The sequence below is a fragment of the Myotis brandtii genome, unplaced genomic scaffold, assembly GCF_000412655.1.
Source record: "Myotis brandtii unplaced genomic scaffold, ASM41265v1 scaffold53, whole genome shotgun sequence".
Classification (NCBI taxonomy): Eukaryota; Metazoa; Chordata; class Mammalia; order Chiroptera; family Vespertilionidae; genus Myotis; species Myotis brandtii.
The window spans coordinates 3450317-3462699 of record NW_005369942.1 but is presented as its reverse complement, the minus strand read 5'-3'; positions in this window follow the sequence as shown (position 1 = coordinate 3462699).

Genomic DNA, 12383 nt, shown 5'->3' with positions numbered 1-12383 from the left:
CACGGGTGGGGGCCGGCTGGTTTGCCCTGAAGGGTGTCCTGGATCAGGGTGGGGGTCCCGCTTGGGTGCCTGGCCAGCCTGGGTGAGGGGCTGATGGCTGTTTTCAGCTGGTCACACCCCCTTCAGGGTGGAGGTCCCCACTGGGGTGCCTGGCCAGCCTGGATGAGGGGCTGATGGCTGTTTTCAGGCTGGCCATACCCCCTTCATGGTGGGGGTCCCCACTGGGGTGCCTGGCCAGTCTGTGTGAGGGGCTGAGGGCCGTTTTTAGGCTGGCCTACGACTGAAGCTCCAAGCCTCTCCTTTTTTCTTTTTTTTTTATTCTGGGATTTATTTACCTTCTTTAATTGAAACTCTGTTGCCTTCACTGGCGCTCCCAGCTCTGAGGCTACGGCTGGCTGAAAGCAGGTATCTGGGGTTTGTTTGGCTTCTATAATTGAAACTTGGAGCTGTTGCTTTCAGAGCTCAGAGCCAGGCCGTGGCAGGCGGGAAACCTTGGCTTCCTCCATCACTGGAGCAAGCAAACCTCCTGCTCGCTTCAGCTGTGTGGCTGCCGGCCGCCATCTTTGTTGGCAGTTAATTTGCATATCTTGCTGATTAGCCAATGGGAAGCGTAGCAGAGGTATGGTTAATTACCCTTTTGTCTTTTATTAAATAGGATAATTTCACATCTTATCTACACTAATAAAAGAGAAACATGCAAATTGGTGTCACTCTGCTATGCCCACCAGCCAATCAGGATGAGTATGCAAATTAACCCAACAAAGATGGCGGTTAATTTGCATATGCAGTGCCGAGTGAAGAGAGTGAAGACTGAAGAAGACTGAAGTCGACTGAAGACTGAAGAAGACCGAAGACTGAAGAGGCTTGGCTTCTCTGCTTTGGTCAGAGCAGAGAAGCCTCCAGGCTTGACTTCTCTGCTGCGGCTGGAGTGAAGGCCTGGGTCCCGGGTGCTGGGGGAAAACTGGTGCCAGCAGCCAGGGGAAGGAAGGCCTATTGCATGAATCTCTTCATGCAACAGGCCTCTAGTTTTAATAATGTTTAAGCTATATTTAATCTATAATTTTTGTATTGATCATAATATGAAGATAGAGGAATAAATTATTCCTTAGATATTTGACTTCTTTTAATCAAAGAAAGTTAATAAACAAACAAACTTGCCATTTCAAAGTTTATACTTTACCACAATAAATTTAAATATAATCAATACATTTTAAATGTCTTAGATAGAATTATAACACAAAATTCTCTCAATTATTATGTTCTATAAATATCATGTAGGTAGATATATTATTTCTATGTCCTGACAATCATTTTAAATATTTGTATTTATCAAACAGTGTAGTAGACTGCTTTATTACCTAAAAATTAAAAAAAAGGACATGGAATTTAATTTTATCAAAAATGTCTTGCAAACATGATTTAAAGTGAAGAATATTTCCCAAACTCCACCACTTTTCAAAAGTTCAAGTTATGCCAATTTGTTTTTACAAGACCTAAACTAATTCCGGTTTTCACTAACTCAAAGAGTATTTTTGCTTTTATGAAAAAAGCCGTTACTATTAATGGAGGTCTTGTTAAAAGTGAATTCAAACTTTAGGAAAGAGAGGCATGTTTGTAGCTGGTTTGCACAGGTGAAAGTTTCAGAAGCTAACACATCTAGATAATTAGCTAAGTCTTCTTATTAAATGAAGAACATTCCAAATGTTCTTAACTCCTACTCAGCTAAGTTACCTTACGGCTGGGTTACAGAAGGATCCTGAAACTTGCCACTCCTCCACATTAAAAGTGTCCCATGGACGCTTTGCTGTGACCCACTCCAAGACAGTTTCTGTGATGCTGTTCAGATCCAGGAGCCCCTTCCCCTCCTTAGAAACATCTTCATAAATTTTGAAGTGATTGCTTTCTCAATACTTAAATTTAAGATGTAAAAAGTATACTTACTTATATAAAGTAAATATGCTTCCTGGTTCAAATAAAAACAGTACTTCCAACTAAATGAACTTCATTATGTATATAACTTTTATAAGAAGCTTGGGTTACCTTATGTTATACACAATGCTAGCCAAATTATTTTGAAAGTGCATTGATTTTATGATATTTCTGAGACCTCATTTTTATGTAAGTGTAATATCTTTGTTATATGTCATTCGACTTAGTCTTATTATTCATATGTATTTTAAGTGCATTTTTTTCTTTCAAAATTTACTATATTTTAAATCTCCAAGTAATAAAATTTATATTTATTTTCCTCACTAGGATTTCTAATGGTCTCTCTGTGGGAACCTGCTGAATATAATATATTTTTTAAGATTTCAGAAATTAAGCTCCATATGAAAGAATTTATTTTGCATTTCCTTCATGCTTGTTTTTCTGTCTTATATAAAATATCAGCATACACACCAGAAAGTAGAAAAAACATATTCAGAATTATATATTTCAAACATCACCTTATGGTTTCCTCAGCATCATTGGCTGTGTACGCCTGGCAGGGGGAAGTGTTTTAGCAAGGTAGAAGCATAAATTTCTACTTGCTCTTAAATATGAGCCAAATGGGTGAACAGTTGGGAGCTCCTAGCCTTGGAGAAGTCTACTTACAAGAGATCAAGTCATTGGCATAGTCATAGCATAATCTTTTTAGCTCCTTGATTTTTGCCATGTAGCATAGATTAAAAGAAAAATAAGTTTGAAAAACTTAAAAGGAAGAGAATAAAAATTAAGGCTTTTCACAATTTCAAAAGTGTTAACTTATATATCTCTTTGAAAACCCTAAGTCTACAATGAATAGACAAGATAAAATAACTAAAAAGGCATGAATTTGCAACATATTCTCAGCCTAGGTATTTTATTATACTTTATGTTTTATTGAGGCTTGAGCTGATTAAGGAGTTGAGAATAAATAAAAACCTAAGACATTTTGTAGTCTTAGGTAGAGAAAGCATCACAAAACCTTCCACTAGCCACTTATTTTTTACCTACTTTAAATAACTATGTCAAAACAGATTATTGAAATCTCCCATGTGAGTTATAATAATAACAATAGTCCCCAAACTATACCAGAAAATAAAGGAGGAAACGCTTCTTACTGCATTCTACAAGTTACCCAGATTCCAAAGCTAGACAGAGATATCATAAAAACAAGAAGCCTATAGATCCAAATCCCTCATGATTATGGCACAAAAATCCTCAACAGAATACCAATCAAATCCTGCAAAACATAAAAAAAATTAGACACAATGACAAGTGGGGTTTATCACAGGAAGGGAAACCTGATTTAATAACAAAAAGAACCTCAATTATACAATATATCATGTAATAGAATAAAAGACAAAAAACAAGTCATCTCAATAGAAATAAAAATATTAAATAATAAAATTCAAAACTCATTTATGATTAAAAAACATAACTCTGAACACACTAGAAATAAAGGGGAAATACTTGAACTTAACAATGAATATTTTTTAAAAAGCATACCCCACTCAACATTTCTATTCAACATGTCACTAGAGGCTTAAGCCAATGCCATTAGGCAAGAAAAAGAAAAAAGAAGAGCAATAATATCTGGATAGATTGGTAATAAAGTGAACATTGTTTACTGTGACTCAACATGATCTTGAATGTAGAAGATAAGTAATATACAGGGTGGGGCAAAGTAGATGTAAAGTTATGGGTACGTAAAACACAGAGTTTATCCTTATATTATGACTTACTAATTATTGTATTATTTTCCACATGAACAAGTCTAAACCTACTTTTCCCACCTTGTACACTCACACACATACATGAATACACACACAAACACACATATGCACAACTACAGGTCTCATTAGTCTCAACTTAAAAGAACAAATATCAATTTTTAGTGCAATTAAGAAAATTACATTTATAATAGCATTAAAAATAAAATATTTACAAATAAAGTTGACTTAAGTTGGACAACTATTCCACACCTAAAACTACAAAACAATATTTAAAGAAACCAGAGCAAGAGCTAACATAAATACCACTAGGAATCTTTTATGAACAAGGTTGGAAAAACATATTTTAAAGATGGCAACAATTCCCAAATTAATCTAGTCAATGTGATCCTTATCCAAATTTCTGCTGACATACTTTACTGAAATTGGGAAGCTTGTTATAAACAATATGGAAATTCAAAGGACCAAATAACCAAAAAAACCTTAAAAAATAAGAATAAATGCACTTCTTGGTTTCAAAACATAGTAAGAATCAACAGTAATCAAGACGTTGTAGGTAAACAATAATCAAGACGTTGTAGGTATGACATAGGAAAGACATGAATATCTAAAGCAGAATTGAGGGTTTTGATATAAATTATTTCATGTATGATCAATAGATTGTTAAAAAGATGCCAAAAATATCCAATGGGGAAAGGATAGTTTAAAATAAATTATTTGACAGTTGGATATCCAAGGCAAAAAGATGAATTGAGCCCTTGCCTCACACTGTACAAGAAGGCTATCTCAGAATAAATCACATACCTAAATGTAATTGCTAAATTTATAATACTCTATGAATTCTATATTCTAAATTAAGATTAAATCTTCTAGAATTTAGTATAGGCAATTATTTCTTAGGCATTGCATAAACATAGCAAGACATAAAATAAAAATTGATAAATTGGACTTTATCAAAATTAAAAGCTTTTGTTTTTCAAAAATATACCCTAAAGAAAGTGAAAAGGCAAACTATAGACTGGCAGAAAACATTTGCAATCATATAGCCTAAAACCACCTATATTTAGAATGTTACACATAAAGAAATCCTATAACTCAAAAATTCAAAGAGTCCAAATAAATATTGGTACAGAAATTGGAATAATTATTTTATTCAAGATGACATGTAAATGACCAAAGACACTTGAAAAAGTGTTCATAATCAGTAATCTTTGGGGAAATGCAAATTCAAACCTAATGAGATAACACTTCACACCTATTAGAATGTTTATAATTTAAAAGTCAGACAAGTCATTAGGGAAATGCAAATTAAAACAGCAGGAGATGCCATTATACACCTATTAGAAAGACCAAATCCAGAACACTGACAACACCAAATGCTGAGAGCATGAGGCCAACAACAACTCTCATTCATTGCTAGTGGGAATGCACAATGATAGTGAGACCAAGAAAATTCCATTTACAATAGCATTAAAAATAAAATATTTATGAATAAAGTTAACCTCTTTCTCAGACAATTTGGAGAATTCTGACAAAACTTACCCTTACCATACCATCAGCAATCACTCTCCTTTGTATTTATCTGAAGGAATTGAAAACTTATATCCATACCAAAAACTGCACAGGTATGTTTATAACAGCTCTATTCCATAATTGTCAAAACTTGGAAGCAGCCAAGATGTCCCTCAGTAGGAAAATAAATAAACTGGTACATCCAGACAATGGGAGGATATTTGTTTTAAAGGGTATCCTTTCCCCATTGAGTATTTTTGGCATTTTTGTTGAAAATCAATTGATCATACATGAAAGAATTTATTTCAGTGATACAAGAAATAAGCTATCAATGAAAAGACATAGAGGAAACTTTTTTAATTTTTTAAAACTATGATTTTATTGATTAGAGAGAAAAGAAGGGAGAGGGGATTAAAGAGATAGAAACATCAATGAGAGAGAAACATCATCAATCAGCTGCCTTCTGCATGCCCTCTACTGGGGATTGAGCCTACAATTTAGGTATGTGCCCTGACCAGGAATCGAACCAGTAGCCTCTTTATTCATGGGTCAGTGCTCAACCACTGAGCCACACTGGACAGGTGGCATTGAGGAACCTTAAATGCATATAAGTAAATGAAAGAAGGCAATCTAAAAGGCTAGATAGCGTGGAATTCCAACATCCCAGACTAGACAAAACTATGAAGACATTAAAAGTGCCATGAGAGTATCTACAGTAATTGGCTTGTGGCATGTTTTCAAATCATTGCAATCCCCAGACTCTTCATAAATCACCAGTTAGAAAGCACTCGTTCAACACTACTCTTTAGTAGTGATACCATTGGAAGTGTTGTGATTAGCTAGTTATTAATAATAGAAAAGGAGGAAAGGGATAGGCCAGCCATTATAGGCATGCCATTTGGGCAGCTTCACCAAGAATTGCAACTTTACACCCCCCAGGGAACTACCAGCCCATTCCCTGGAAGGGGTCCAAGGAAGGGGACATAGACACATGTGCTTCAGTCATGACAAAATCTGAGTAAGTCTCATCTGCATTTTAAGTTATTTTCATGGTTTCAGTCCTGGGTGATATTTATAATTGTTGGTAAGAGTTTTCTTAGCAGCTGAGGAGAGTGCAGATGTATTGGAAGAAAGAGTGATCAGCTGCTCCTGGTGGTCACTCTACTTCCTTGTGACCTATCTTGAAAAACAACATGGCATTTCTTATTCCAAAGACCAACCTCACACTAATTTTCATGCAGCTGACCCCTTTTGATTGTTTTGAATAGTTCTCCATCAATCTTTCCCTCTTTTCCATTTATTTATTTATTTATTTACGTTAATCCTCACCCAAGGATATTTTTCCATTGACTTTTAGAAAGAATGGAAGGGTGGGGGAGAGACAAAGATAAATATCCATGTGAGAGCGACACATCGATGGTTTCCTTCTGCATGGCCCCTACCCGGGCCAGGGATTGAGCCTACAATTTAGGTATGTGCCCTGACCAGGAATCGAACCAGTAGCCTCTTTATTCATGGGTCAGTGCTCAACCACTGAGCCACACTGGACAGGTGGCATTGAGGAACCTTAAATGCATATAAGTAAATGAAAGAAGGCAATCTAAAAGGCTAGATAGCGTGGAATTCCAACATCCCAGACTAGACAAAACTATGAAGACATTAAAAGTGCCATGAGAGTATCTACAGTAATTGGCTTGTGGCATGTTTTCAAATCATTGCAATCCCCAGACTCTTCATAAATCACCAGTTAGAAAGCACTCGTTCAACACTACTCTTTAGTAGTGATACCATTGGAAGTGTTGTGATTAGCTAGTTATTAATCATAGAAAAGGAGGAAAGGGATAGGCCAGACATTATAGCCATGCCATTTGGGCAGCTTTACCAAAAATTGCAACTTTACACCCCCCAGGGAACTACCAGCCCATTCCCTGAAAGAGGTCCAAGGAAGGGGAAATAGACACTTGTGCTTCAGTCACACCTGGGAACAGGGATAATTGGCCAAAATTGGTGGAGCCAGTGAATCAAAAATTTGGGAAGACAATTGCCTAAACAAAGGAGTTGCTCTTGTTGCTCTTGGCTCTGGGGCTCTCTCATTCCTGCTTCCTTGCATTCGCCCAGATGGCCAGGTGGACCCCACAAGTAATGGACTATTGGATGGCAGTGAGAAACACAAACTAAGCTAGCCTGATGCTGCACTGGATGTGGCTTCAATGTGAAAAGGAAACTCTGAACACTGACTGAGGTTAGCTCTACTGAAAACCCAGCTACACTAGTTCTGTGACTGGACAAAGGGAAATCGGACCTTAGAGACTCAGGGATTTTATTCCATGCAAACAAAAATAGTTTGTTCTCCCATGTGAATCTAAGATAATTCTTTTTCTAGGGATATTGCAAGAACTCCACCTCAACCAGCAACAGGTAGAGAAGAGGACCTCTTCCCACCAGTATAAGAAGTAAATATGATAAAACCTTATATTTTAATTTTACTTGAAAGTAAGGTTCTCCACTTTTTGAATACCCAATTTATATTGCTAAATCCCAAGTTAAGTATTCCTAAGAGTTGAACAATATCCGTGTTCACCTTAACAGGTTAATAGCAAGAAAAATTACTATTTTCTAAAGGGATTGAGGAATAAAAAATAAATGTGCATATAGTGAATAATTCCAAATTATAACTCTGTAGTTTCCCAATATAACTGCTTAATAAATAAGGGAGTGGCCATGCTAGGGAGAAAAAGATGAGTCACTGTGTTCCTATGCTGAACAGAGCCAGTTTGAATCAGAAGAAAGGAGAAAACGTCATATTAAAGAAATGAAGTTTCTGCACAGATTGAGTTTTATCTGGAGCCAGAAAACTCAAAGTACAGGAGCAATGAGTTTCAAGTTGTCCACAAACTAAGGGGTTTTTATGAAGTAAGTGTTGAAGTTATTTGGCATTTTCTGCTGGTTGGTTGCCTGGTGGTATTCTTATTTGCATCAGGGTAGCTTAGTGAGTGGAACAAGGAATTCCAAAGATGGTATGAACAGATTTAGAGATTGGGGACTGGCCAGGGTCCTCTGCTGATTTCTGAGAAGAGCATCAAATTTCTTTAAGGTTGGGTTAAAGTACCTATATGTGAAACGGGAATTTTGGACTGGAAATGCGTGGTGTTCCCCCGGTGCCCGATGGTTCCCGGGCTCTTGTCCGATGAAGTCAAAGAATGAAACCACGGAGGAAAGGTGGTGTAGCAAAGGTGGAAATTTATTGAGAAACAAGCACAGACTCCCATGTGGAGAGGAGGAAAGAGTCGCACTGAGTCCCTTTTCCCTACGGTTTATAAAGGCTGCAGATCTTTGTGCCTTGATATCCCCTCTGATTGGTCACTATCCCTTTCTGATTTGGTCACTATAGCAACTTCAGAGCTCAAAGGTCAAACTTTACATGGGACGTGTGAGGCTCTCCTCCTTTTTCTCCCTTATTGTTGCCCTATTTCCTCTGGGCTTTCCTCTTCTCTCTCTGAATGAGGGGCTTCCTTCCCTTTATTCTGTAAATGTACACCTTCTGCAGCTCCCAGCTCCCTTATTCTATGGAAATGTACCCTTTGTAGCTCTGTAGCCCTGTGCTTTTTCCATGGACCCCTTAATTCCGCAAATTTCCTAAACCTGCCTATTTCACCACTAAAAACTCCTATTTTAGCCCTAAAAACTTTCATATGCACCTGCATTGACCAGCTCCATTTTGTCCCTGACATAAGTGACTCCATTTTAGTTGTTATTGCAATGCCAAAATATTTTCCAAAATGCTTGTTCCCACTAACAGAGTATGAGAAACCCCAAGTGCCCCACATTACTCTCAACACATTGCTTTTATTTATTTTTTAATCTTTTCCAATGTAGTGCATATTGAAAGGGTGAGGGCTACGCCCTCCATCTTGCCCCGAATCCTCCATGTTGGGGCAGCAGCCATGTGCTCAGGAAAGCACCTTCTTCCTGGAAGCCCAAGCTTTTGCTAGCCACGCCACCACGCCCAGGATTTCTTTAAACTAACCAATGACAATCAAGGGACGTGCGCGCCATAGATATGACCACATCCTGTGTAACAAGACCCGACTTGCACCTGGCCAATTGGCAGGGCCCACAGTCATCTCTCCTCCCCTCACTCCACCCCCTATTAAAAACCCCTTTTTCCCACGAGGCTGACACTCTCATCTCGCCGTTGCGTCGGTAGAGGCTGGGAGCCAAACCCAGGTTTGTGATAATAAAGACTCTCTGCTTTTGCATCAGACACGGCTGGCTCCCTGTTGGTCTATTGGGGATCTTGAAATCTGGGCATAACAATATAAAATGGATTCACATTGTGGTTTCATTTTTAATCTCACTGATAAGAAAGCAGGTTAAACAAGTGGGGAGAAAGTAATTCTTAGTTAAAAGTTTAAGTACATATTTTCAAACAAAGGGTTAAAATTTATGCAAGTAAACTATATTTACTTTGTAGAGTAAGGCTTCTGATTTCCTAAATAAAATTTTTTTAAAAATTTCTTTTATATTTTTAAACTTCTTTATTAAATGAAGCCTATGTTTTTCATTGTTCTTTAGGAAAATCTGTAGAACTTTTTAGAAGCAAAATTATTTAAGAATAGCAATCAAGATATTCTGTAGGACAATAAAGACATTAATAATACTTTGTTATTGCACATAATATTATTCGCTCTCAAGTTTAATGGCTTTCAATGCTTGTTTTTTTCTTTTTAGCAGTATAAGGAAATTAGCTCTGTTTCCTGGCACAATTAGTTTTAAGTCCTTCATTTTCATTCTGTTGAAGACTAAAGGACAAATCAGTGATAACAGAATCAAGCACTTGGGTAGTCAGCTAAGATTCTTGTCTAAGAGTAATTTATCATGTAAATGGTGCTTGCATTTTTTTTTTTCTAATGGAAATTTGAAAACAACTTTCTGCATGATTGAAGCTTTTGTCAGTAGCCCACCCTAACATATGACAAATGTTACTTTTCTCTACAAGATAGGAAGATCGGTGTGATAAACTTGTGAAATGGCATAATTAGTTGAATACATGTATAGGTTTCCAAACCTTCTCTTGCTCTTTCAGAATTTTATATGCATGTTACATTTGCACTCTGAATAAAGCTTAAAAGATTGTAAAATGGATTGTTTTTCTGCCAAAAAAAAATATAATTGTTTGGGGTTGTCAAATCTGTAAAATATATATGTATGTTTACTTTCTTTACTTTCATCCTATGGCTTCTTCAAGGTATTAAGATAATATTAACATATTAAGGCAGTATTTGCATTAAAGATGTGTCTATTAAAAATATCAAAAAATGTCTAAGTGATTATTTATATGATACTGAAGAGACAGAAGGAAGCTAGGCAGACAGGGGCAGGGGCATGGGAGGAGATAGTAGAACCGGGAAACCCAGCTGGGCCAGGAAGGAAGGGGCCAAACTTTAAAACGTATGCATGTTGCTAAAACAGACAGCTTGCAAATAACCAGTCACAAGGCAGTGAGGCATATAAACCAATCCCAAGGATGCTGCTAAGGCAAAATTCTTTGAAAGGACCAATCAAGAGCTAAGAAGGCATGTATCTGCCCTTAGATTAAAAAGTACGCACTTCCTTTCTCATTAGCTCTGTTTCCTGGCACAATTAGTTTTAAGTCCTTCATTTTCATTCTGTTGAAGACTAAAGGACAAATCAGTGATAACAGAATCAAGCACTTGGGTAGTCAGCTAAGATTCTTGTCTAAGAGTAATTTATCATGTAAATGGTGCTTGCATTTTTTTTTCTAATGGAAATTTGAAAACAACTTTCTGCATGATTGAAGCTTTTGTCAGTAGCCCACCCTAACATATGACAAATGTTACTTTTCTCTACAAGATAGGAAGATCGGTGTGATAAACTTGTGAAATGGCATAATTAGTTGAATACATGTATAGGTTTCCAAACCTTCTCTTGCTCTTTCAGAATTTTATATGCATGTTACATTTGCACTCTGAATAAAGCTTAAAAGATTGTAAAATGGATTGTTTTTCTGCCAAAAAATATATATATAATTGTTTGGGTTGTCAAATCTGTAAAATATATATGTATGTTTACTTACTTTACTTTCATCCTATGGCTTCTTCAAGGTATTAAGATAATATTAACATATTAAGGCAGTATTTGCATTAAAGATGTGTCTATTAAAAATATCAAAAAATGTCTAAGTGATTATTTATATGATACTGAAGAGACAGAAGGAAGCTAGGTAGACAGGGGCAGGGGCATGGGAGGAGATAGTAAAACCGGGAAACCCAGCTGGGCCAGGAAGGAAGGGCTTAGGCAGGGGCCAAACTTTAAAACGTATGCATGTTGCTAAAACAGACAGCTTGCAAATAACCAGTCACAAGGCAGTGAGGCATATAAACCAATCCCAAGGATGCTGCTAAGGCAAAATTCTTTGAAAGGACCAATCAAGAGCTAAGAAGGCATGTATCTGCCCTTAGATTAAAAAGTGCGCACTTCCTTTCTCCTCTCTCTCTCTCCCTGGCACACAATGGGTTCCTGATGTTCCTATGGCGGGGATATGCTCCCCAGTGCCCGCGTGGCTTATGGCCATGAGGGACTCTACACACAAGCTAATGGACGTTAGTTAGCCTGGGTGCTGAAACACACCCCACTGAACATGGAATGGAAGCTCTGGACACTGGCCTGCTTTTGGAACCCACTGCACCTTTACAGGACTAGCTTCTCTCAATAACCTTTGCTTCCACTAACCGTTTTTATCTATGACTTCATTCTTCGATTTTGTGAGACAGCATACTCAGACCCAAACACCCCACACTTTGCTTTCAATACCAGATAACTAAATACTTTAAAATGTATAGAACACAGATTTTATATTTTTCTTGGGGCATTTGGCATCATATAAAGAATCTAAACTGCTTTTCATCTGAGTATAATACATTAATATTTATATGGTGTTCAATATTTTAAAATATGAATATGTTCAAATATTTGATGTTTATCCCTAAGGAAAAAAAATATGCCAGGGGATGCATGTTTGTCAAAATAAAATGGTAATTTTTAAAGTAATTTTTAACCTACCCTGGAGGAAACGATTTTTAAAAATTAATTCATACTTTCAATTCTATGATACTTCTCAAATACTTACAAAAGAATACTAAAATATTTTAACTA